The sequence below is a fragment of the Camelus bactrianus genome, chromosome 5 (genome assembly GCF_048773025.1).
Source record: "Camelus bactrianus isolate YW-2024 breed Bactrian camel chromosome 5, ASM4877302v1, whole genome shotgun sequence".
NCBI classification, from domain to species: domain Eukaryota; kingdom Metazoa; phylum Chordata; class Mammalia; order Artiodactyla; family Camelidae; genus Camelus; species Camelus bactrianus.
This window is the reverse complement of record NC_133543.1, coordinates 58,097,531-58,124,549: the sequence shown is the minus strand read 5'-3', so window position 1 is coordinate 58,124,549 and position 27,019 is coordinate 58,097,531. Positions and strand designations below refer to the sequence as shown.

Genomic DNA, 27,019 nt, shown 5'->3' with positions numbered 1-27,019 from the left:
ATAATGTTACAGTCTTATTGAAAATGACAATTTAATATATAATGTCAGGTTCTTAAAGGGTATATTTAGCCTTAATTAACTTCTTACCACTAGAAAATAATCTCTACTATTACAAAGTCTGCTTAATTCTCAGATATTGTTCTATTTAAAGCTTTTAGGTTAATAAACCCAAATACAGTGATGGAGAATTCTACTATTAAAATGCAAAAATTTCTAATCAACAAAATTCTTAATACATGATTAGCTACTGCTGAAAGGCCTGATTTCTCAGCAGTTAATTTTTTAAAGAAAATTGTTTTAGTCTCTGCCTGACCATAAGTAAAAACATTCAAGAGTGCTCAAAAGAAAAATCCCTTTGTCTTAAAAGTAATCTGCCCAAACCAGACTTTTTTTTTTTTTTTTTTGCCCTTTTTAAGAATGTAAAACCTAATGTGTATATCCTCCACTCCAACAGGCTCATCCCCCTGGTCCTTTCACTTACTGTTCCCTGTACCAGGAAAGGATCTGCACCCAGACCTTTTCACAGCATGACCCTTGCTATCATTGAGGCTCAGCTCAAATGTCTCCACCTAGCAAGGTCTTGCCTGGTCAGTCCACCCAAAGAAGCCCACTGTTACAGGCTGAATCCTGTCTCCCAGAAAGACATGCTGAAGTCCTAACCCCCAATACCTAAGAACATGGCCTTAATTGGAAATAGGGTTGTTGTAAGGTAGTTAAGATGAAGTCTGTGTAGGGTTGGCCCTTAATCCATTATGACTGATGTCTTTATATGAAGGAGACACACACAGAGACAGAGACACAGGGTAGGAAGCCATGTGAAGAAGGAGGCAGAGATTGGTTATGCTTAAAAACTTTAAGTGTAACTACAAGCCAAGGAATTCCTGTGGCTGTCAGCAGGTTGAAGAGGCAAGGAAGGATCCATCTTGATTTTGGACTTCTTGTCTCCAGGGCTGAGAGAATGCATTTCTACTGTTTTAAGCCATCCAGTACATAATGCTTTGTTATGGGAGCCCTAGGAAACTAATAAACATACCACCACCGACCGCTCTTGCCCCATCAGTCACCTTTATTGTCCTCATAGTTCTTAACAGAATTTAAAATAGCAATGTACTTTTTTTTTTACTGACTGTCTTCCTTCATTAGAATGTCAGTTCTGACTTCAAAGCACAAAGCCTGGCACACAGTAGATGCTGAAGAATTATTTTCTCAAATAAATTAATGATCCTGAGAAAAGACGATAGGATTAGAGAATGTCAAAATAATTCAATGCCAATATTCAGAGCAACTATAAACCCTCCCATAACCTAATAATAAAGTCTAATACCAGATTTACCTAGCACTGAGAGTGACTTCGTACCATCTTAACTATCCTGCACTAACTAGAAAATGAACCTCTGAGCCAAAGAAAACTAGCTTCAGCAAAATGAGGAATAAGAAGCATTTCTTACTTACTACTTCAAAGATGCGGCTGAAAAAGAATTACCTCCGTAATTCTTAAGTGTCAGAAGACTCATCTTGTGGAAGGACAGCACGTACATGTGTCAGAAGGCTGACGGCTAACGAAAGGAGAAAGCAAAAGATCTTCAAGGGAAAAAAAAGTTACTTAAAACTAAAAGGAGAAGAATTCTAGGGTTATTTGGTAAAGGAGCAATTCGTGCTGTCCCACAGCCGAAGTCCTCTGTATTACAGGCGTGAACAATAATGGACAGTCTTAGAGTTAACCAGCGTCACTTACTTTAGCGGGCTCTGTTGTTGGGGATTCTACGTGCAATTTTTTTTTAAGTGAAGTATATAAAACATTCTAGAGAGATACCTGTTTTTAAAAAAAAAAAAAAAAAGGTTTAAAATTAAGGCGGGGGGCGAGTTCATGTTTAACAGGGGTATCAGTTGTGGGGAACACCTCTTTGCATGATGATGTCAGAAAAATGAAGGGTCGCAGGGCAGGGACGTGCACTCTAAGGGAAGCTACCAAACGTCCAACAAGTGACACTCAGGAGCTTTAAAGACAGAAAAGAGTGGTAAAGAGGCCCGGCCCTGAAAAAGGGGCCCGCCCACCTCCACCCTGCTTGGGAAGGCAAAACATACAAGGAGGCAACCAAAGGAAGTCGCACAGTGGAACAGGACAAGAAACTGAGGAGTTGCAGGGCATAGAGACTGCCTAGGAGTTTCACAAAAAACCAGTTAAGGACTGGTAGGACAGAAAAGAAGAGAGCGTCCGGGGCGTGGAAAAGGCGATGGTCGCGCAACGGCGGCTGGGAAGGGACAAAAAGCCTCTAGCGCGCAGGGGGAAGGGCAGCACCCACGGAAGCGGCCCTTCCCGGGGTGGGCTGAGTTTAGTGACTGATGCCTGCTTTCCCCCAAACTGGCCAGAAATTGGGTTTTTCTACTTAGTCTTTGTACATGTGATAAACTAATTTTCAAAGAACCAGACTGCTGATCACTTAAAAAAAAAAATCCTGCTAAATGTAATCATAATTAGTATCTTATTTCCAAGTCACTTCTGAATTTACAGTGCCACAGGGCAGATAAGCATTAAATCAGTCATCAGTGGAGAAGTCTACAGGAAAAGTGTAGTTATTTTGGTTATTCGGATTCTAGGTAAATGTGAATTTAAGGTAATGATTAATAATTGTACTTTCTATCTACGTAGGACTTACTAGTTCTCTAAGTGTTTTCACATACTAATTGGAAACGTGATCACACCAACAATGACTGTTTTGCCCTCATTTATCAGATGAGGCTCCCAGAGGTTACTGGTCCAGGGTCAGATGCTTAACAAGTGGAGAGACTGGGAATAGAACTTGGGTATCCATGATCTCTCCCTGGGCTACTGGGCTCTTCCTGTCAAAAATACACTGCTCCTCCAAAAGGCGTGTATTGCGGTAAAAAGCACCGCAAGACAGAAGGCTATTTGCAAAGACGGATGTATCGGAAAAAGAAAAAAAAGGAAGTTAGATGTGTGGCAAGAAGAAGCAGTGTAGCACAATGTATTTAACATATGCTGCTGAATCTCTTAAAGAAACGTAAATGTTCATTCATGTCAGATTAAACCTGCGCACAAAACTCCATTAGGAATTAGATACACTAGATACACAGAGTAAGAATCAATGCATCCTGAAATTTCAACAGTCCTGGAAAGTTAAGGAAAGGGTCTTCCAGATACTGCCACACATCCCCTACAAAGCCTTCCAGTGCCTCCTCTTCTGTGATAAAGAGCTTCTCTGACCACTCCCCATCCACCTATATCATTCTTTGCTCTTCAAATCACCCTACTTTGACATCAAAAGCTTCTCATGATGTGCCACTACGAGGCTGCTGCCTATTCTTCTTAGTTTCTGAATAAATTTATTTGGAAAAGAACATAGTTACTAAAATATCAGAACTTCCACAGAGAAAAAGGATGCATATTATTTACTGGATTCATTTATTAGGATAAATACTTAATCCTGACTTCATGTCTCAAGATTAAAAGAGACTGGTATAACACCTTTCCTCTGTATAACTGGTGAATGCCATTCTGATTTAAAATTACCAATTCCAGATGAAGGGCTATGTCTATTAACTTTGAATAAATATGTATTCATGATGGTAATTAAACTATTCATTTCTTTTTATGAAAATTATTTTGCAGCACAATACCTCTGATTGTTACCAAGTTTTTCCTTTTCTTCAGTATAACCCATAATTATTCATATTATTGATTATTAAAGTCATATCAACATATAATTACTCTTCCCAAAGTTATGACCCACTAACCATTCAGTTGCTTCCTTGGCTTTGTCCTTCTTACTATTCTATAGTTTAATATTAGGTACCCCTTTGCAGACTCTAGGAGGGCAAAGGCACGATGAAACAATCACTGTACGAAAGCATATGCTTAGGAGTAGAATACCAAAAATGGCTTCAGAAGTAATTATAAAAATACTCCATGGAATGGATTTCAAGAGATGAAGAGTTGGGGAGGGTATAGCTCAGTGGTAGAGTGTGTGCTTAGCATGCACAAGGTCCTGGGTTCAATCCTCAGTAGCTCCACATAAAAAAAAAAAAAAAATTAATTAAAAATACATAAGTAACCCTAATTACCTTCCTCCAAAAAACCAAAAACAAAAAAAAATTTTTTTTAAAGAGATGAAGGGGGTCATCTTATCTATAAAACAAGGAGGATGGAAGAGATAGTAATTCCCAGAATGGACACTTTTAAAAAATACAGATTCCTGGACACCATACCAAACTTCAGGGATAGCAGGCTCTCAAGATTGTGGCCCATAAAATAACATTTCTCTCTATTTTACCACTGGAAGCTGCATCTGATGGGGTTGGAGTGGCAATTAACAACATCTCCATTTCTGTGCTCTCCCAGTCTCGGGCTTCTGCCACCCCTTCTTCAATGTCTGTTCTCCCTGAACTCTCACCTGTAGCAGGGTACACCTTGGTCCTGATCAACTCCCCTGGATCTCCTCCCCAGGAAGACCAGTTAGCTGGGGACACAGTAGCAAGGGCAAGGAACTGCAGAGAACCCAGGTGTGCCAACTCTGTCCCAAGGGACAACCGCTTCCGGTTTCCCTCCTCTTTTGAACATCAGCCTGTCAGGGTAGTAGTGAGGGTGAGTCTTTATGACAATGATCATGTTCTTATATCAGCACAGAATGAGACCGAAAGTTCCAAGGGAATGCTATTGGTTACAACTACTTAACATACTTTAGCAATACGAGTGATTCCCAAGAAATTTAAAAATTATCTTGGTTTGAATACATAATATGTTCAAATCACAGTAAAAGGTGCACTATATTAATTAGTGTGCTAAATAAGTGTCCTTCCCATCCCCACCCCAACCACCCAGTTCTCTTCCCCAGAGGAAATCACCATTACCAATTTATTGTGTCACCTTCAAGAGACAGTCTCTACTATCACAAGCATAAAAATATACTTATAAAGTTATACTTAACATCAACGGCCATATACTTCTCGGCACCTTATTACATCTCAAGGATCATTCCACATCAGCAAATATAGAACGATCTCATTCTTTTTAACAGCTATCTGGTTTTGTTTCTGCTCCTTATTTAACCAGTCCCATAGTAATGGGCATTTAGCTCTCTTTAAATCTCTTGTCATTACAGACAAAGCTGCAGTGAATGTCTTGGTGCAAATTCATTTTGCGATGTACAGGTATATCTGTAGAAAAATTTCTTAGATTTCCTGGGATGAGAAGGTAGGTGGATTTTTAAATTTTATGGCTGGCAATAGTACCAAATTGCTAGCCATAGATGCTGTGCCATTGTGTACCCCTACCAACAATGTATGAGCCTCTCAGTTTCCTCAAAGCCTTGCCACCATAAGGAATTAACAAATGTTAAGATCTTTGCCAATTTAATAGGCTAAATAGTTTAAAATTGCATTTGTCTTATCTTGAATTGAGTATAATTTTATATTTAAGTGCCACTAGTGATTCCTTTTCTGTGAACTGTTTGTTCCTTTCCTTTGCCCCTTTTTCTATTAGATTTACAGTCATTTTTTCTTGTTGACACAGAGGAGCTCTTTGGATATTAAGGAGTTACTCTTAGTCTACGACATGTCATAAGTAGTTTCTTCCTGGTGTGGTGAGGTTCATCTCCTGCCTGTTACACATACTATCTTTTCTTGAAGTTTAATTTATCAATCTTTCATCTTATGCCTTCTGTATTCTTCAAGATGTTTAAAAGCTTTTTCTTTATGTGTACAGACACATAAAGAAATCTTCTATAATATCTGATCTCCATAAGCCTTCAGATTCACACTTTTATTTCCTCTGTTGGCACTTTTTGAAGTGAAATTGGAGGACAAGCTGGGTTATAATATCCACCCACTTCCTCCCCTGACCTTCCCGTTCCATTATCCTGAGTTCTTGTGGATTTTGCTCTTCCCTTCTCCCTTGCTTTCTTCACAGAGTTTCACATGAGTGCTATATTTGCTTGACCTACCATGGAAAGCACACTCTCTTTATAGTTCTTGCTTCAATTTTTAGTTCATTGAGATCAAAAAGAATTTCATTAATGTCTTTTCATAATCAACATGCCACTCAAATTGTGCTCCTTATTCTATTCTAGGGAAATGATACAACCAAAACTGTTCAGATTGTTGCCTGATGGGGTGCAAATATGCAAAAGCTTGTCTAGCTGCTACAGATAAAACAGAAAGCAAAAATGTCATCTTAATTTAAAATAAAATCAGACTCTTCACTTTATCTCCAGAAACGACACATAACAAAATTTTTAAAATTTTCATGTTCTTTTAGATACTTTATTGTTCAAACTTTAGTAGTTGGTCACAGTATGTTACTTGTAGCAACACTTTATTATGTGTAAAAAAAAATCAAGGTAACTTCTTCAAATGTATGACAAAACTTAAGCACTGGTTTAGGAAGTGTGAAATAAAGCTATTGCTGGAAATTGAGGCCAGGTTTATTTTCGGTTTGACTTAAAAAAAAAAAAAGATTCTAAAAATATAAGGCTGTTGTTCTCCCTTCGACTTCTACATTCTCCAAAGGTGGATAGGTCTCAAGAGCTACAGTGAGAATTGCCTCAATAAGATGCAAGATAAAAAAGTAAAAGTTGATATTCTACTCCTGACTTAATTCCCTCTACACTTTGTTTTTGTCTCATATTAGCTTAGGGAAAGACAATCACAAAGGAAAAGAGAGAGGCACAAGATAATTTAATTTTCTCTGTCCGTTGCTGTTTATTGGGTTAAAAGACAAAGCTGTGGGTATCAAAACAGCAAACACCAAAAAAATTTAAACAGTGATATTTGCAATGTTTATTCCTCTAATCATCTCCTCAAAAACAAGGCCTTTTCTCTAAAAATATAAGAAAAGTTTTTAAAAATATGCTTGATTTCACTTCCCACACCAACCACTCAAGGAGAACGATAGGAAGGTAGCTTAAAATCCCACTGCAGAGGTTGCTGTTGGTTCATTTTCTTATTCACCTACGCATCATTTGGGGAAGAACTTTATTTCCTGTCACCAACAACAGAAGTAAATTATTTGGCATATTCTCTGCTAACTGGAGCTAGTGCCTCACTGGGCAAGTCTCTGGCCCACAGTTTTCCCACCTAGAAAATGGGAGACGTTAGAATTGGAATAAAAGGTTTTTTCAAATCTCTTTCAGCTCTAACACCTCAAGCATCATCACATCAAGCAAATATAAGAATTTCCAGTGTCTGGGTCCTTTCTTCATATAGTTTACAAACTGACCTGTAGGTTTTCTCGAACAGAAAACCATATAATCCGTCATCTCTAAAGAAGAAGATAATTTTTGTGTATTAATCATGAAAGCTTTGTACTCAGTCCCATGGCACTGGTAACATATATAAAATGATAATCCACCAATATTTTACTTGAATGTTTTTTGCCTATTTAAACATATTTTTATTTTTTAAGCTTATTTATCTACTTACTTACACTTATTTTAAGATTTTCGTTACATAGTTAGTTATTCTCTCTAACCCAATTATCCCTTAGACAGTCCAGAATATCAGGCTACTTGGGTTGCCCTCCTTTCTAGCTCAGCCTTTTGTCAGCTTACTATATAGATGTTCCACGACACTGGCCCTATCAGATGGAATTCCCTCACACAGGAGAGTTTTTACTTTCAAGTAATCAGCCAAACCACGGTAAGAAAGAGTCCTTGGACATTTCTGCTTCCTGTAATTCACCCTCCCATTGACATAATCCTTTTACAGATAGTTAACATTTACATTCTAATTCATTTTAATATAAAAACTACATTCATACTATACACAAAGAAAGTGAATATAAACTTATAAGAAAATGGGTTCATATAACCCACCAGAAACTTCATCTTGAGACCCTCATGACTCCACACACTCAGTTCCCTGTAATATCCAGGTTGGAACTCTTAATAACCATTCATCTGTGTTTATTTTCTATCTTTTCCTCTGAAATTCCATTCAACACTGTAATGTTCCATTCCCCCAAAATCTGAATTCACCCATCCAACTATCCTTCCCCTGACCTCTGTCTTTCTCCTATTTGATAACACTTAAGTGTCTTCATGACAAAAGGACTAACCATGACTAAGTCCTTCTAAAGCCTTCTGCTTTTAAAAAGCCAGTAACATAAAACTACATTTAAAGTAACTGTTCTTTGCAAGGGCTACATTTTTTCCCCCAAAGCACTCTCAACTGAAGGAAGTCTAAACATAAATCTGGAAAAACTTTAGGGAACAAAAGAAAAAATAGATACTTCATGCAAATTCTAAAACCAAAGCCAGATTCACCCCACACACATGCATACATATTCAACAGTAATTTGTTTTTGGTAGATTCTGTTTTGGGTAGACCCTTGAGGGCAAACATATGACCCAGCACCTAATATGGTTTCTGGTACATACTATGTGTTCAATGAATGCTGGCTGAATGAAGAAGAAAGGCACTTGATGTGTGCCATGTCACCTCCACATGAGAACCACAGACACTGGTCACCTCTCTATGAACGTGATCAGCCATGGGGTTGGCAATCCAGTGGATGGATGCAGAACTGCCTCAAAGCTCATGGAAACTCAGAACCACACTAAAAGGGCAGACTACCAAGTTCAGTAACTGAGATGGACATCAAGTCAGTTATCCCTAAATTAATTTTAGTTCATTTTCTTGATCAAAGCTACTAAGCACACTTTGGATTTCAAATCATTTAACATATATCTAATTAGGGGATATAAGGAATGTGTAACTGAAGCAAGGAATGTGGATAATCCTCCCTGAATAACAGAGGCTTATAGAGTCCTTTATTCTCATATGAGCTATTTTGATAATTTCTGATTTTATTGGTATGCACAAGCTTTTTTCCTGGGGACGTCTGTTTTTTTTCTCTTTTTTTCTTTTTGTATTAAAGATTTGCCACATTGTCATTCGGCTGCTTTTGAAACTACCAGCAAGATGTTCTCCAAATCACTATGCCAAGGAAAGGCAATTCAACACACACACACACACACACACACACACAAATGTTTGTATTTGATGGTTTGTGTTTGCTTGTTTCACTGGCTTGTGTAAATCAGTACAATTTCAGAAACGGTATTGTATTTTGGAAAATAATTTGGCAATATCTATGAGTTGAATATACACACATTCTACACAATCAACAATTCTATACCTTGGTATTTACCCAAGAGAAACACTTGCCCATGTGCCTCAGGAAACATGAATGATCAAAGCAGTACTCCTTGCAATCATTTAAAAAAAAAAAAAGGCCATCGGTAGGAAAGCAGGGAAACATATCATGTTACAGACACATAATGGAATATTGCACAGCAATGTAAGTCAATGAACTATGTACAGCCTATGAATCTTAGTGACATAATGTTGAGTGGGAAAAAAAAGGCTCAGACACTAACAGTTAGTATGAGACCTTTTTTCAAAATTAAAAACAAACTAAAAACAAACTAATAATTATTACTTAGCCTTTGCAGTTAAAAAAAAAAAAGTCCCTCTTTTGAGAATTCATGCCTTATCCTTCCAAATGAGACCACAAACTCCTGAGGGCAGGGACATCTTTTCATTCTTATTTGTATTTCCCACATGCCTAGACCATTGTCTTCAACAGACCGGTGCTCAGTAAGTAATTATCCATTGAATGATTACTGAATGTTACTTAGCCAAGGCATTTTAATAAAATTTAAATCTCCTTAGTCCAACAATTTCATGAATAAGTCACATAAAACTTTTATCTACTTATGCATTAACCTAATTCTATTTCTGCAGTGATGCTACAGATCTTCAACAACAAACAATTCATCCTAGAAGGACTTTACTTTTCCTCTTGGAATAAAGTTAACTAATATAAGGTACAGGCAATCTAAGGACAAGAAAACTTATATTAAGCAATCTTGTAAAAGTCCAGCACAATCACATTATACCATAACCAAAAGACATCTGATAAAGCATCATAACTTAAAACTGAGATATCTGGGAAGAAACCCATCCACTGAATGGATAATTGAGTTATCAACATCAAAACTGAAAATATGAGCAAGACCAGGATTTTTAGGCTTTCTAAAAAAATGCAAAGATTATAATTTCAGAATATTTTGTTTCTACTTTGAGAAAAAAATTATTTTTAGGGGGAAGCACATGACATTCAGGGCTAAAAGAAATAGTAGGAATAATATTCCACCAACTGGGGCCCTCTAAGCCAAAGAGGGCTATGCATATTTTCTGTAGATGATAATAGCCCAGTTACACTGCAGCCTTCCTTCGACCTTGGGAACTCTGCTCACTCTGAGTTACTGTGAGGTCTTCTGTTTCATTTATTATTAGTCTTTGTATCTGCAATGCTGTAGCATTGGATAGGAGTATCAACACTGTGAGCCCCCAGACCTTAAATTGTAGAAATGCTTCCAAAAAACAAAGGGGGAGGAGGCAGGGGGAAAAATACAACCAAGAGGAAAATAAAGTTAATGATATTAAGACAGAATATTTAAAACGTTTACCTTTGGAAAAAGACCACAAGTATGAATCAGCTCTGTGATATACAACTATCCATTAGCATGCAATTTTTAAATTTAAGACAAGATGGTCAAGAAAAATTATTTTGTCATTTTGGAAAAAAAAATCACAATTGGCTAAAACTAGTCCAGCGATTTAAAAACGTAAATTCTTATAGAGAAAAAGCATATAGGACGTTGCACCCGGGAGAAAGAAAGAATTCGGCAACCCAGTGGGTTTCACTTAGTTTCATGTCATTTGCTTCATGTCCATTATGTAATGCTTTCCCCAGCTTTAGTTCTCTATGTTTAAGCTACCGTTCAGGTATATCACAGATATGCCACAAAATCAGTATCTGGTCATAACTTTCAAAAACAGCTTAATAGGTGTCATACAGATGCGTCTATATACATCAGTGGCTTGAAAAAAATGTGCTGGTGTCATTACTTCTCCCCGGCTTCCTCCTCAGGTCTCCCATCCCCTCCTCCCCCAGCATCCCCGGCCACACGATTTTCGAGCAGTTCCCGGCTCGATGCAGGGGAAGCACGTCTTGACTGCAATGCAAACCCTGTCCCAGTCTGAACCAGGGAAGGCGGGCTCGGCCCTGGCCGGGGGTGTGGACGAAGGCTGCAGAGAAGGCTGCAGGGGAGCCAGCAGCGGGTGGGCAGGGGTGCCCCGTGAGGGCAGTCCGCAGTGCACGCGCACAATAAAACCCAATGCACAACTTCCCCAGCCGCTCTTCTCAGCTCCCCGGCTTCCCCGAAAGGTGCGGCGTAGGCGTTAGCTGGAGCGGGCGCGGGCGCGCGGGTTCGGTTCTCCGCCGACAATTACATCAGTCCCTCTCCCTGCCCCAGCTTCCATCCCAGCAGCCTGGGGGAGCCGGGGCGAGGGGGCGGTGAGGGGGGATGCAGGCGCGAGAGCCGGCAGCAGGAATTCCCCACGACGAGGGGGATGGGAGAGCGGCGAACTGGGACCGTGACCCAGACGCCCCCTCCCACCTCGGCCGCGGGGCGGGACTGGCACCACCGTCCCCGGCTCTTCGGCTAGTGGAGCCCCCGGAGGGCTGCGATGCCTCAGGGACCCAAAGCCCGGTAGCTCGGCCGCGGATCCCTCAAGGTCCTGGGCCCTCCGGCCGCTCACAATACCCCCGGGCCGTGGTGCGGGCACTATAGTCCCGCTCCAATGGTCCCCTCCGCAGCCAGGACACCTACCTGCAAGACAAGCAGCGTTGTCGCGGCTCGTGCGGCGGCAGCAGCGGGAGGCGGGAGACAGCCCCGGCGGACAGGCGGGCGCGCGGGCCGGCCGGGGAGCGGAGGCACGGGCGCCGCCTGCGTGGAGCCGCGGTCTCCTGCACGGACAGCGGCGGTGGCGGCGGTGCTGCGCCTCCAGTGGTCCGCCTCGCCGCAGCCCCTCCTCTCCCACGGGCGGGGCGCGCTGGCGGGGCGGCGCTCCGGGCTCCCCGCCCCCCGGCTCCCGCTAGCCGGCCCGGCTGGAGTGGAGCCGCGGGCAGCGGGCGCTCCCGCTGCGCGCTCACCCTACCTGGCACCTTCCGGCGCAGCGGGGAGACCCGCGAGTTGGGCACGCCAAGCCTCCGACGCGCGGGGTCTCACTGCCTGGGCTCACCTCCGACCCGGCCCCGGTGGAAACGCCTACAGGGGTTGTCCAGAGATCACAGCCATAGAGCCCTTGACCGGGCATCCCCGGGCCTGAGAGCCGTAGAAGTGAGCCCGCCCGCCCTAGCTGCAGCCAGCGGAGGTGAGCCAGCCCTGATTCGCAGGGGGTGACTCCAAATGGTCCCCGCGCTCTAGGCCTGGAGCGCATCCTATCCGAGCACCGAGGGAGAGCGGATTGAGAAGGGAACCGCAGCCCGGAGACCTTCCCAGAGGCGCTGCCCAGCCCCTGTCTCAGGCCAGCATTCAGGCTAGTCATTAAACAAACGAAACTGTGTGTGCCTGCTCCCCCACCGTCCCTGACACTCCGGAGCAGAAACTTCCCAGGCCCAGAGAAACACCTCGCTACAATCCATTCCCCTCCGCCCCACCAACCGATGCCCGAGGGAAGATTAATCTAAAGGCAAATTTGCTGGGAAGGATGGGGTAATTCTGCACAGACGTTTCCTCTGTAAATGGATGACTGAGGAAATGTCAGGAGTATCTCAAAATATTTGTCATCACCATCTTCATGAGAAAAAAAGTCCACAAAACAAGGATTGTAACAGGAACTACTACAGAAACAGTGCTTTGGGGGCTCCCTTGGGGTCCAGATGGGTGAATGGGGGATGGGGGGAGCGGTGCCTTCCAAAATTGAAGATACTGCTACCCACCAAGGCAACTGTGATGGCATTTCTCTGTTTTCTGTGCTGATAAAATCCTGATTTGCTATGAAACACAGTCAATTTGTTTGCCCTCATTCTCACACACCATTTCTCTTGAATCTCCAACCTCACCTTTTGGATTCGTTTCTTACAGCCTAGCAATGTTCTCATATCGTCATGTCATAAAACAATAGACCCTGCGACACATTACAGTTTCATATTAACTCCTTCCCAGTAAAGAAAGTCTCTTCAAAGGAAAGACTGGGGTGCTGACCTTCACTTTACCATCACCACCTTTCCACTCCTTCCACCTGGGCTCCATCTACAGAAACTCTACTAAAACTACTCTCTCTGCAAAAAAAAAAAAAAAAAAAAAAAAAAAGCCAAACTCCACGTAAGAGAAAATACAAGGGGATAAGAGAGCACACACAGAGTCTTTAACCCAAACAGCTGCTTATCAAAAATTTTCACTGAATTTCTAATAGCAGAGAACCATAAACTATTGGGGAGGGGAAAGGAGCTATCACAACTGAAACCTCATGTTTTAATCTTAAGACTGCTAGCATGCTTTTACTCTATTGCATAGTATCTCTGTGTGTTTTATCATTTTAAAAATAGGCTTTAAACATCAGGGGGGAAAGTCTCCTACCTGTCTCACTGATAAATGATCAAACAAGATGTGATGGCACTTCATCCATCCATTTGGAGAAATGGGTGGAATAAAGTGATCTGACACTGCATGTCAAGGTAGTTTCTCCACTCTCTGTATCACAATATTTTGAAAACTAAGCCTGGCATACATATGTAAATATGAATAACAGGCTTTTCACTACTTTTTTAGCAATGGCAGGGTTATTGCTCAGAAGTTGCCAGAAAGCAATGTTTTTATTAAGTGTCTTCCTGCTCAGAGTTTAGATTACAAGTCATATGTTGGCTAAAAGGATCTCTGCTTCCTAAGCCAGTGCTTTAATTTGTCTCAGAAAGATTTGTTTATGGATTTTTTCAGTGAAGGAAGATACTGATATTCTTAAACTATCACTAGTAATGCTATAATTTCATCATATGGAAATCAACTGAGCCTTACAAGAATCCTAGCCCCCACCATCAGTTCTTTTCATACAACTCTCACACTTCATTTTCATTGTAATTTTTCTATGCATACGATTTTAGCTGGGATTTCTTAGGGAGGCTGAAATGCCAATGCTTCACTGAAAGATGCAATCCCAGCGCATCCAGAGTGATGAAAAGAGACATGTGACAGGGAAGAATGGGCAGCAAATACTTGGTGATATGTCACCAACCTGGTCTATGCCTCATGAATCTGGGAAGACACAGCCAGTTGCTTGGCCATGTGACGTGTCTATGGACAGGCTCTCAGAAAACATACCCAGAAACAGTCTATTAAAGCAAGGACCAAAGAAGAAATTTATCTGAAGCTGACTCCCATCTCCTATATCTCATTGGTCAAAATTTCCCCTAGTGGTAATTAGCTCTCCCAGCTTCCAGTTTGAGTCATCTGATTTTTTTTGGCAAAGAGAAACAAACCCCATGCTCTGCAGCCATCGTAAGATACTTCTGCAGGATTGTTCTATAGGCAACTTGGTTATGCTGGAAACTATGTTTCCCAGAATCTCCTTTTCTATCAGCTTACAAATCTGTATTTGTCTGGATGGACAAAACTGAAGTTGCCTGAGATTTGAGTGTCCTTTTAACGAAAGTGAAACAGTAGCCATTAAACTCTGAAACTGTCACTGGTTAGATGCGGCAAGAGACAAGTATCTGGATACAAGAGTTCTTGTTTGTTCTCACTCTTCTCTTCCCTATGTTCTCCTTGGCAGAATAACTGTGACCACTGTCAGGCTAACAGACATCATGGAGGCTCACAGAGGTGGTAGTCACAAAGAGCCCATCCCCTTCTGAAGACTTCTACCCCAGCCTTCTATTTGGTCCCACTACAGCAGCTGGATGTGCCCAACTTCTGGTTTCCTCGCAAGCTCAGACTCCTTTGCCTGTGTCAGGGCTGGTCTCTGATCTTTCATCAGCTCCTTCTCAGACTCTTACTTCCCCAGCTCCCCCCACAAATGTGGAAGTCTAAATTTCTTTAATAAATCCCTTGTTTAACACACGCTGAGTGGTTCTGCTTCCTTGATTGAACCCCGTTGGCCAGGGGCTTAAACTTGTGGCTAATCTGCTCCAGGAGGCCTGCACCGGGTCAGTCACTTGAGGGGCAGTGGAGGCAGGACAAGCAGCTCAGAGACCTGGACAAACGTGAGGCCAAGAGAAGCTGAAGAGGTCCTGTCCTGTGTCCTATTCAAGTAACAGATATAGACATAATTTGCTTAGTATTTGTTCATTGAGTGTTCAGCCTTGAAAATATTTTCATTATTACTAAATTAACCTACTTTGATGAATCATTCCATATTATCAAAATGAACAATGGCTTATTTTACCTTTGTTAAGATGTCATTTTTGGTTCCTTGAATGAAAAACAATAAGTCAAATCTCAGTCAGAAAATTGTGACTAGTTTCTTCCCCCAGCTATGGAAGCATCCTATCCGAGTTTCTCATTTTGTTATAAAGTTGAGCAAAAAGATGAGCATTCTCTTTGTCATTTACTCTTTACAGAGTAGGGGATTTTTTTGCTTGTTTATTTTTGCTTTTTTACAAATTTAACATTTTTATAATGTCAAATGAACACAGTGAGAAAATCAAAAGGCAAAAGTCTTTGAAACAATGAGTTCTTGCAGGAAAGATGCAATGTTACCTAGTGCTTCTAGGGTGAGGGGCCTTGATCTACACTTACCTGCAGCTTGTTTGTTTGTCAGATGTGATGCTGCTTTTGAACATGTGCATACATTCCCCCCACCCCAATTTCTACAATGCTCTATAAAAATCACACATATTGTTGAAACTTTTCTTACCAAGAATATTGCCATCAAGAACTCCTGTGTGGAAGACAGAGTATTGGAGAAACAAATGGAGCATAACCTTTAAAAACTATGAGTCACTCTATTGTACACCTGTAACTTATGTAATATCAAACTCCATTTAATGTCATATCCTTCATTCCCGACACTGTCATGATCTGCTCAGATGACTTGCTAATCTAGCCCATAGAATAGTTATCTCCACTTCAGAGTGACCCTTTCATTCAGAGTGCTTATCAGGGAGCCTACAAGCCTTGAGAATCGGGATTCTGTTGAGGTTATGGGTTGTAGGGGCAGGAGTGGTTTTTGCAAGACGGTACTTGCTTCATTCATTTAACCCAATAAATATTTGAGTGTCTGCTATGTGTTAGGCATTATTCTAGGTGCTTGAGATACGAGTGAGCAAAACATAAAGCCTGCCTTCATAGAGTTTACATTCCAGCAGGGGGAGGCAGACAATTAACAGTAGACCTAACAGATAAAGTAAGTTACACAGTGTATTAGAAAGTCATAAATTATATGGAAAATTTTAAAAGCTGACCTCACTAAGACAGATGGAGGTGAGTAGTCAAGTTGCAATATTAGTTAAGTGGTCATTCTGGGCCTCACTGAGAAGGGGATGAGGAAGTTAGCAAAGCAGAGGTACTGGAATGGGAGGTTCCCATTTCAGTCAGAGAGACTGGTCACTGCAAAACCTAGGGAGTGAGCATGCCTGGCAAAGAGGCCAGACTGCCTGGAACAGAATAAGCATGGAAAGGAGTGTAAGGAGAGAGAGGTAATGGGGGGTAAGACCAGGTAGGGCCTGCAGGCCATTGTGAGGACTTTGGTTTTATTCTGAGTGAGATGGGCACTGATTACAGATCTCTGCAGTGGAGTGAAATGATTTTACTTGTTTTAAAAGAGCTACTCTGGCTGCTGTGTCAAGAACAGCTCTAGAAGGGTGAGGGTAGAAGCAGGGAGGAGGCTATGCCATTGTTCAGGTGAGTGATAAAGCCGGCTCAGGCCAGAAGGTAAGAAAATGGCTGAACTTAACATGCACTTTAAAGGTAGAGCCAGCTGGACTTTTTGGTAGATTGGATTGTACTTACTGATGAGAATCTGCATGAGTTATGATTAAGACTTATTTTCATTGTACTATTCACTTGTTGGTAAGGTTGTGGGAGGAATCATGGGGCCCTGCTGCATCCAGATATTGGAGAATGCTGATCACTGGCAAAGATCCCAATGCCTGAGAGTGACTGTTACAAGTGATAATATCTCCATTCTCTGGACTTTTGTAAAACACACACAAACGTGTACACTCAAACACAGAATGAGTCCACGTGGAAAAGTAGACTATTTAGGCGTACAAACCCCTTAGGAGCAGAAAAATTAAAAGTGAAGTATCCCCTCCAAATTGTGGAATAAAATCAGCAAAATGGAACCCACTCTGTGCTTTCTATCCTGCTGCTTCATAGCCCAGGGACGAATTTCAAATAAGACTTCCTTCTCAATCAATACTCTTATGAACGACTCCACTAATTTTTCTGTTCATCTGCTTTTGTGTCTCACTGAGACACTCTTTGGTGTTCTCATTCAGATTCCCCTGACCTATCCACACCCGACTCCCCAGAATTCTAGCCTGAACACGGTTCTTTTCTTTGGTTCCATTTAGCAGAGCTGACAACCACTGACATTTCCAAAATATCTTCACTAAACAGTAAGAGCAAAGTAAATGAAAATAACTAGACAAAAATACAAATAACTTAAATATGGCCTCCATTCTAAGATAAGGTTCCAGGTTCTGAGTTAATTTACATTACATTTACATCACAGGTTGTACTTTTCCAGGTAACTTTCCCCAAGGGCTTCCTGCCTCTCTCTTGGCCAGGTGTCCTCTGCCTACCATCTCACCTTCCCAGCTCCCCCGGAATAATTTAATCATCCAATTTTTCTGTCCTGTAGACAAGCATCACATACCCAGATGCATACTAAAGATTGCTTTGGATCCCCTCACAGAGGCCTGTTTTCAGTTGGAAAGAAATGTCTCTTGAAAAACTAATTGTGAGGGTTTTGTTGATTTATAAATAAATAAACTTCAGTGTTCTGCTCTCTTCAAAGCTGAAGAACTCAGAAGAGATGTTTCTGCCTTCCCCAATAACAGGGCAATGAATTCATCCGTTATCAGACCCCAAGAGGTTATACTGACTACAGAACAATGTGTAGGCATCAGCATAATGGTAGTGTAGCCCAAATGAGCACTGGCTTAAAATAGCAGAAAGGGAGATTCTCTGAATTGCTGCAGCCAGGGAAGACATTTAATATAATTATGAAGAAAGTGTAATAACCCTCTCTTTTCTGACCAATCAGGATTGCCTTCTAAAATGAAATACAATTTAGCACTGCACTTATCAATACAATAGCCACTAGTCACGTGTAGCTATTTAAATTTTCATCAATAGTAATTAAAATTAAATACAATTGAAAATTGGGTTCCACAGTTGCACCAGCCACATTTTAATGCTTAATGGCCACATGTGGCTTGTGGCTGCTCTACTGGACATGCAGAATTGAACATCTCCATCATCACAGCAAGTTCTATAGGACAATGGTGAGCCAGAAGATATTCTTACCACTGAAAAAGAACAGAATTTAAAACAATTTTCTTGTGTTCAAAGTCTTGAGTAGAACATGAAACTTTCAGGAGTAAGATTAAAAATTGCAGGCCTCACAGTTAGAAAAGAAAGCTTTTTTGTTTCCTATGTAACAAGTTTTAGGACATTTTGGAACATTTTGGAAGGAAGCACCACCTATTTAACAATCAATGGATGGCAAAAAAAATCTATGCTTAATGTGAATTTTAAGGTGCATAAACGGAGAGTAAGAATAAATATCCTAATGTATGAAGTGGAGCCCCAATGTAGATTAATTTAGGTGGAACAGAGAAGAGAGGATTTGCAGAATCGGGAAAAGAGCTTGAGACTAGACCAAAAGAGATGTTATTGTCTTAATAGCCACATCTGACAAAGAGATCTGGCCAGTTCTTTAGTGAGAAAGACTTCTAAATCAATAGGAGAACACCAGTACATGTCTTTTATAGTTAGCTACATATGATTTTGCTTAATTACACAGTAAAATTGTATGTAGTGAAAAATGATATGTGATATCAGAGAGCATTCTAGGATTGTAAAAAAAAAATCAGATGAAGATTGTTTTTTAATGAAAACTAAAGGTGTGAATAAAGCAAATAGAAAATATAAAGAAATCTTAGAAGGTAGATAGATCCCCATCTAATACTACCTGGCTCTAATTATTTTATTTTAATTTACATTACCTTTAAATATAATATTCCCTATGTTGTATAGTTCAGATATATATGACTTGGTTAATTCATTCATCCTCCTAAAGGTTTCTGTCTGGGAAATTGATTCTTTTGAGGACTGGCTATCACCAGTCATATTTTGGTTGCTGTTAACCATTTAGCTCCTGTGTATTTGATAAACCTGTTGCTGCAGGATGACAGTCAGGCACAAATCTTCTCCAGAAGTAGACCCCTTTTGATGAAGGACCCAGAACTTGATTCAGTGTAAGAAGTGGGGGAGTACATTTTTTCTTTTCTTAAATAATGAAAACAAGAATTATACACAGACATACACGTACACAATTAATTTTGAAGCCTCCCCCACCCTCATCCCATGATTTAGCATGTTTCATAACATAATTTGAATGTTCATATGACTTCAGTCCTCCACCCTCAAACATAGGTAGCAAAACTATTTTAGTCCTATGGTGAAGTGAAATACAAACTTCAGTCTATTTCAGTCTAGGTGCCAAAGGAAGCTAAGCAGAGTTTGATTAAGAGAAGAAAAAAAAAATGTGCCTAAACGCAGGAAGGAAGCCTTGACAACAAAGCCAACACCATGCGAGCTACTGATTCCATCCACCCCACCATTTTCTTACTATCCACTAGTGTCCTTCTGCTTTTCGTGTCCCTTTCTGTCCAGTTTCAATTTCAGGGTTCACCACTATAATTCTCCAATAACGTATCTTCGATTCCTGTACTGCTTTCTCTGATGGGCTAAACTGCAGCCCTGTAAGAACCTAACTACCCCACATTCTCTTGCCCTGCCTCTGAGCAGCTGAACATTGAAAGAGAAAATGACACATTGGCTTCACTCGACCTTTGGAATCTTAGTACTTAAAAGTGCTCTTTCTACAACACAGCCATCATACCACCTTCCAGGTAGCCTTCTTTTTTTTGCCTCTCAAAAATACTTTCATGCTTTCTTTTCCATCCTCAAATCTGCTACCTCACGCTACTTCAAAACTCTCAGCTGACAATCTTGCAATCTTAGTTAAGGAAATACATACCATCAAACAGGAGCTTCACGCTTTCCATTTTCACCCATCTACAAGTAAGGTTCCCCCTCTTAGAGCCAAAGACCCAACATGTGTTCTGGATCCCAGCTGCTCTAGCCACCTCAAGGACTTTGCTCCTTGAATTATCACCTCCTTCACCTGAGTTGCCAACTACTCCCGTTCCCTGGGGTCATTTCCAACAATATACAGACAAGTTCTGATGTTGTGCATTCTGAAAATCCTCCCTTGCGATTATCATAGTCTCTCCAGCTACTGTACACTTCTCTGTTCCCTTTCATGGCAAAATTTCTTCGTCTTCTCAATTCCTCTTCACTCCACAGGACTCGTCAATCTGGCTTCAGCCCTGCAGTCCACCAGAACTGCTCTGATGAAGTATCATAGGTTGTTCTTATGACCTCCATGTGGTGAAGTCCATTGCACACCTTTCTATCAACATGTTACAGGACCTTTTAGATGCACTTGACAAGTTCACTACTTCTTCCTTGAAACATTCAATCTTCCCTCTTGATTTCTGGGCAACCACACACTCATGATTTTCCTTCTATATCTCTGACTCACCTCTCTCAATTTCTTCACAGTTCCCCTTCTACCAATTTCTAAATGTTGGGGTTCTCTAAGCTTTCATCCAGGGCCCTGGATGCTTTTCTCTAGGTATTCCCTCCAGTCCAAACCTATTCTCTGAATTGTAGACACTGTTTTCCAATTTCCTACTAAACATCTCCATTTAATGTTTCACAGGTATTTCAAGCTTAATATGTATAAGACTGAACTCATTGATTTTTGTTCTACCAAACCTATAGTGTTTCCTATCTTGGTGAATGATATCATATTCTACCTAATTGCTCAAGTCAGAAACCTTACTTGTCATATGTAATCAATCATCAAGTCTTGATGTTTTTCCCTTCAAAATACATGTAAGATGTCAGTGTGAAGTTGTTGTTTTTCTCTTCTCTCACTGGAAATCATATAAAAGCAATAAGAAGTATGAAAGAAAGAAAGAAAGAAAGAAAGAAAGAAAGAAAGAAAGAAAGAAAGAAAGAAAGAAAGAAAGAAAGAAAGAGAGAAAGAAAGAAAGAAAGAAAGAAAGAAAGGAAGAAAGAAAGAAAGAAAAAGAAAGAAAGAAAGAAAGAAAAAGAAAGAAAGAAAGAAAGAAAGAAAAAGAAAGAAAGAAAGAAAGAAAGAGGAAGGGAGGGAGGAAGGGAGTGAGGAAAAGGAAAAAGAAAAGAAGGAAGACAGGAAAAAAATTCACAAGCCATATTTCCCTTTATACTAAGGAACAAAACAAGTGGAATAGTTCACTCAAAGCAGCGGAGATCATGTAGGGATGCACTTAGTAAAAGTGGAGAGAGGGTCCGTGGATGTAAATGTTAGAGACAGCAGAGAATGTCTCTTCAAGATGACTAGTACACCTTTATTTCCAAAGTTGAAATCCCTTGCTTATAACAGTAGGGACAAGGTACACATGCTGGCCATGGTAGTATCTGGGACCTGTTTGGTTCTGAGTAGCAAGGGAAGAGGATCTAAATGAGGAAATACAGAGACAAGCTATATTTACAGGAAGCAGTCTGTCTCAAAATGCATTGTGAAAATCCACTGTTTGTGTCCATTGGTGAAGGAGAAGTAAAGGCTAAGCAAAATTACACAAAATCAAGGTAAAAACATTTCAGCTAGCCTGTGACTGACTCTGCTCCTTCTACCACATGAACCTGTTGCAAATAGTCGTACAGGAAAAACTCAGCTGCTTAAGAGATAAGTATTCAAAAAGAAATGTGCACAGGATCCAAACACAGATGCTACACAAAGAAAAGAAGAAACAAAGGGTTAATAAAGTACGTTTACCAGAAGAATGTTTCCATAGAGCAGCTGAAAATTATGATCAGACATTTTACCATGACTCTTAAGAACAGAATGAATGAATCTCCTCTATGAGAAAAAACCATAAAACAGAGCCAGAAGAGCTCATGGAACAGATGTTAACACAACAGGAAGAAATGAGATGTGAACTGATAGAGCACTTGGAAGAGTGGAAGGAAAAAAAAATAACCCCCATGAAAGCAAAATGGTAAGAATACATGGGCAAATAGGTCTTGCTGAAAATACAGATAGGGACGTTTTGATGGTAATGAGGAAGTGAGCAAAATGACATGGAAATGAAGAAAAATTTTAAAGGATTAGAAAGTAATGACAGATATAAAGGCAAGCAAAAGACAGCAAATTGCATAACTGAAGTATGAGGAAAACAAACAAAAGTAATAAAATAATACTTAAAGATATAATTATGGAAATTTTTCCTCAGATAAAAGAATACTTGAAACTGCATCTTGAAAAGATCCAATATGTACAAGGAGAAACTCACACAGACGTAGCCTACTAAAAGTTGCTGAATTTCAAGAAATAAGGAAAAAATAAGGCTGTCTTCAGGTTTCTTTATAGCAACATACAATGCTAGAAAATCTTTAAGTAAAAAAAAAAGACATGAGTCAAAGATGCTATCTAATTGCTGCTCAAGTGTAAAAGCATAAAACAAAGTTTTGAGCATGCGTATTGTTCCCTTGAACTCTATCTACTTAATGATTCTATCACATGACAAACAGACTAAACAAGAGGTGACCTGAGAAACTGCTCCAGAGGACTTGCAGGAAGCAATGAATATATTTATCTAAGAACAAAACAGTATGTGGATCAGGGTAACAGAACAAAATGTAAATCTTATATGCCTGACAATGCAAACATGAAAAACTAACAAGGGCTATAAGGTGCAGGAGGAAAGAAAGTAAATTGTGCATAAATATTTTGATTTCCTAATCTTTAATAGTTAAAAGTCAGTGAATAAATATAATTTAAAAAGTATGTGGTAGAGAAGAAGTAGGGGGTGGAAGAGAAAGTATTAACTTAATCAATGCTTATGGTAGGAAAATAGTAGAAATATGTGAAAAATAGAGGACTGGGGCATTATATAAAGGGAAAAAAATCAAAGGAAACGGACAACTAGTGATATATTTTTTAAAATATAAAACAATTACAAAAATAATATGAAAACATTTGAGGCCAAATATATCTGTCCAATCGAATGAATATAAGTGGGCTAAACTCACCTATTTTTTTTAAAAAAGTACGTTTTGCTTATATCACAAAGTGAATTCAGTGCTGTATTCAAAAGCTATGCCTAGAACAAAGTAGTTTAGTAAGGGTAAAAATAAAAAGATGGGCCAAAGTAAATTAGGCAAATGCAAATAAAATGGAAGCAGAGATTGTGATCTTATACGAGACAAGGTTGGAGTCAGGCCAAAAACTATTACATGAAAAAAGTAGGGCCCTTTATAACATTCAGGAGTACAATTCACTAGAAAAAGGAATAAGTCAAGGATGTTCTAGAAGTTAACACTAATAATTATTTAACACTCTAAGGTACTAGCTAATATAATTAGGAAAAAAAAAAACAGATGAATGGAGTACAGTTACTATAATTTGCAGATGATATGATTGTATATTTGGAAAATCCAAGGAAATCTTACAAATAGTAAGAGAATACAATAAAGTTGTTAGTTATAGAATTAGTATACAGCAATGAACATGTATATCAGTCTCTCTAAACCAATCAGAATGGCAACGTGATGGAGATACACTACTTGTCATGGGCCAAATGGGCCCAAAGAACTGAGATCAGGAGTGAGGTAAATCCCACTCACACAATAAGGGGTAGTTTTCCCAAAAGGAAATCTAAACACTGTTTGAAGGGAGAAGGAGGAGTGAATGCTGGGAAGGCAATAAACAAATGTTCTCAACCAAAGAAGGATTCGATATTTTAGTTCTTAACATTAGTAGCTGCTGCTAATCTCATGTCATAAGAAGGAACAATAACAAACAGTGTCATGGTTACTAACCAAAGATGTTTAATGAGAAGCTAGCAAAAATAGTAATAGTGCTAGGTATTTTATTTTATCTAGCAGTATTTAAAATGAAGTAACGGTATCTCAAATCTTGATAATCATAATATGCTGTTCCCCCTTACATCTTCCTGCCTTCCCTCTCCTGTTCTTTATTTTCTTTTTTGGCACATAAAATGATCCAGATAAGTTGTCTAAAAAGGGGGCATTTTTTAATCTGGGCATATGTGTATTAAGAGCTTCTTGTACATGTTGTTATATAAAGAATGCTGGCTTATCTGTATGCTGTAATCTATGTATGAGGTCAATAACTTTTTAAATATACATCATTTGGTTTGTTGTAGATTATTGGGTCCCAAATGCCTTACCAATTAACAAGATACTCATATAATTCAATTATGATCATTCTCCTTGGATAGTTTAAAAGAATTTTTTTAAGCCTAACTATCGCTTGTCTTTTTATCCCAAACTTTTGCAATAACAATAATTGTGTTGAATTGAATACATACTCATGACTTTCAAATATAAAAATATCACTATTGCCTTTAGAAGTATACTTTGGAGAAGACTGAAAAAAAGAAACAAAGTTACTTTGGCTATCTGAGATATGACTGGGAATTTCTTTCTCAGAATGGATTATTCTTCACTAGATTAAAATTCAGTAACTGTTTAAATTAGATAAAAAATACAACATTCATGATCCGCAACCAAATTGACTGAATTATAGTAATACAGCAGTGGAAAGATGACAGATATCATTTGTGTGTGGGAAGAACATGGTAGCACGTTTTGATGGATTTCATTATGACATTTGTCTCTAGCAAGTATTACTGGAGTTGGGATGAGAATCTTAAAAGTTCTCCCCTCCCCACCCCCAATTTAGCTTTGTTGATACACTGGACGTACAACATTGTATATTTAGTTTGCTTATATTTTTGACTAATATAATCTATATCCTAATCATAAATCATTTCACAGATATGCAAGTATATCTATAATATGAATTCCCATAAGTGGAATTGCTGGCCTAGGGGTGCATGCTTTTAACATTCTGATCAATACTGCCAAATTGTCTTCTTAAGTGTTTGTACCAGTTTATGTTTACAAAGGATGAGAGTATTTGTTTCCCCAAGCCTTTACAACACAATGTGTTAGGAAACTTTTTGATTTTTTGCTATTTAGACAGGTGTGATATGAGTCAGATAACTTAATGAAAAAACATTGTGTGCATCTTAGCAAGGATGGCATTCCCACCAGGTTGTACATCATAGTGTTATCACAATAATGACAGAATGGAATGTAGAATGCAATTTATTCTAGTATTAGCATTAATGTTAAGAGGTTAGAAATGAACCTTAATCCTATATTTATTATTAAGAGTCTAATAGGGGCATTTAAATTTTCAAGTAATGGGGGAATCTACATAATTGAGGAGTACTTATAAATGTGGAGATTCAGTAAAATTCTCAGGATATATGCCCTGTTTCAACATCAAAGATCCAAGATTAAAACTGAAAAAGGTTTGATAGGCATTTGTAAAGTAAATGCAATCATGGATGATTAGATTTGGAGATGATATGGGGGAGGAACTGAGAACAGTACCCTCCATTCTCTCACCTTTCTGGCTTTGAAGATTGCTGAGGATCCAATCTATAAAGGAGTCATTTTAAAGAAAGATCAAGTTGTGGACAGACTACCATTCCTCAGATTGTCCTGTCAGTAGTTACTTACACTGTTGTCTTCAGTGGCTACGCAGAGCACAGGCGGTGCCAGCAGCAGAATCTAGGTGACTTCTGCTCTCTGGTCCCCTAGAATTCCCCTTTCCCCTGCCCCTGGGCCTGAGGGACTCTAACACTCTTCTCTAATCAAGTGATATTAGACCCACGATGAAAGTGAAAACATAAAGTTTAAAATCTTCCTGCTACTCTCCCTTTCTTCCTCCCTCCCACCTCCCCTCCCTCCCTCCCTTCCTTCCCCACTTTTCTTTCTTTCCTCTCTTCCCATCTTTTACACTCCTTTTCTTTTTCTGTTGTTCTTTTCATTCTTCCTTTCTTTCAACACACATTTACTGAAGGCTTTCATAAGCCAGGTACTGTGTTAGTCCTGAACATATTGAGATGATGCAAGAGTCACAGTTCTTTGAGGAACTGACAGTTTGAAAGAGAAAAGTGCAAATGGAGCATTCTCCGTTCATTTTCATCACTTGCTCTGTTATAGCTACTGAAACAATTTATTTTAGCAGCTTAAATTTGTTTTTGAAATATAGAAGTGTAAATCATAGGAACATGTTTTCAATAACAGAATAAGTGCTCAAAGCTGGCCCTATCACTAATCAACTATTTTATTACATATAATTTTAGATACTTCAACCCAGTTTCACCAGAGGTCTGATCTGCAATTAACATGCTATCTTAGTAAAGCATGACACTTACGAAATTGATTATTTCAATGATCGTCTACAATGTATTTATAATTAAATAATTAATGTTGATTAATCTATTGTTTGTTTCTCATCCTAAATTAGTTATTTTTCCTTTATCTGGGAAAGGATTATTATATTGTCCTATAGTTTAATATATTGCTCATTTAAAATCTCATGTTAATTTTGCTTACTATTTAGAGGAGGTCCAATTTCCAATAATACTACGACCAAACTGATCCAGAGCAGAATGGAGACATCAAGAAAATCTGAGCTTATCCTCCTGTTCCATAATGGGCACTTTGTGAGGCACTGGAGATTTTTTTCCTGCACCTCTTTTTCCACAAGTTAACTTAGGTTAATCATTATCACTATTTTATGGCTTTGAAGGTCTAGGCTCTCAGAATCAGGGGTTAAATAATGTTACATATTTTTAAAAACAGAATTTTAAAGAAGTTTATTTCTGATACATAGAAGAGTAACATCAAATTATTTTAAAAATTATGACAGTGGTTAACAAGATAATAGAAATTTCCTTGTCATAAAGTCAAACTTGGTTTCACTCTTTTTAAAGAAAGTAAAATATATTAATGCATTAAATGTAAATATAACTTCTATATAGCAATAG

The 27,019-nt window shown here is 39.3% G+C and overlaps 1 protein-coding gene across 8 annotated transcripts in view; it reads right to left on the bottom strand.

Moving 5' to 3' along the window:
• Positions 1-11,843, bottom strand: part of OSBPL6 (oxysterol binding protein like 6) — a 186,657-nt gene extending 174,814 nt beyond the window's left edge. For 5 of the 8 annotated variants that reach the window (XM_074363949.1, XM_074363952.1, XM_074363953.1 and 2 more), the window contains exon 1: positions 11,697-11,842. The gene's annotated coding sequence lies outside the window, so the exon portion shown is untranslated. Of the gene's footprint in view, positions 1-11,696 lie in introns of all 8 variants that reach the window. The other 3 variants (XM_074363954.1, XM_074363956.1, XM_074363955.1) reach the window with 2 other exon arrangements.
• Positions 11,844-27,019: the final 15,176 nt, after the last annotated feature.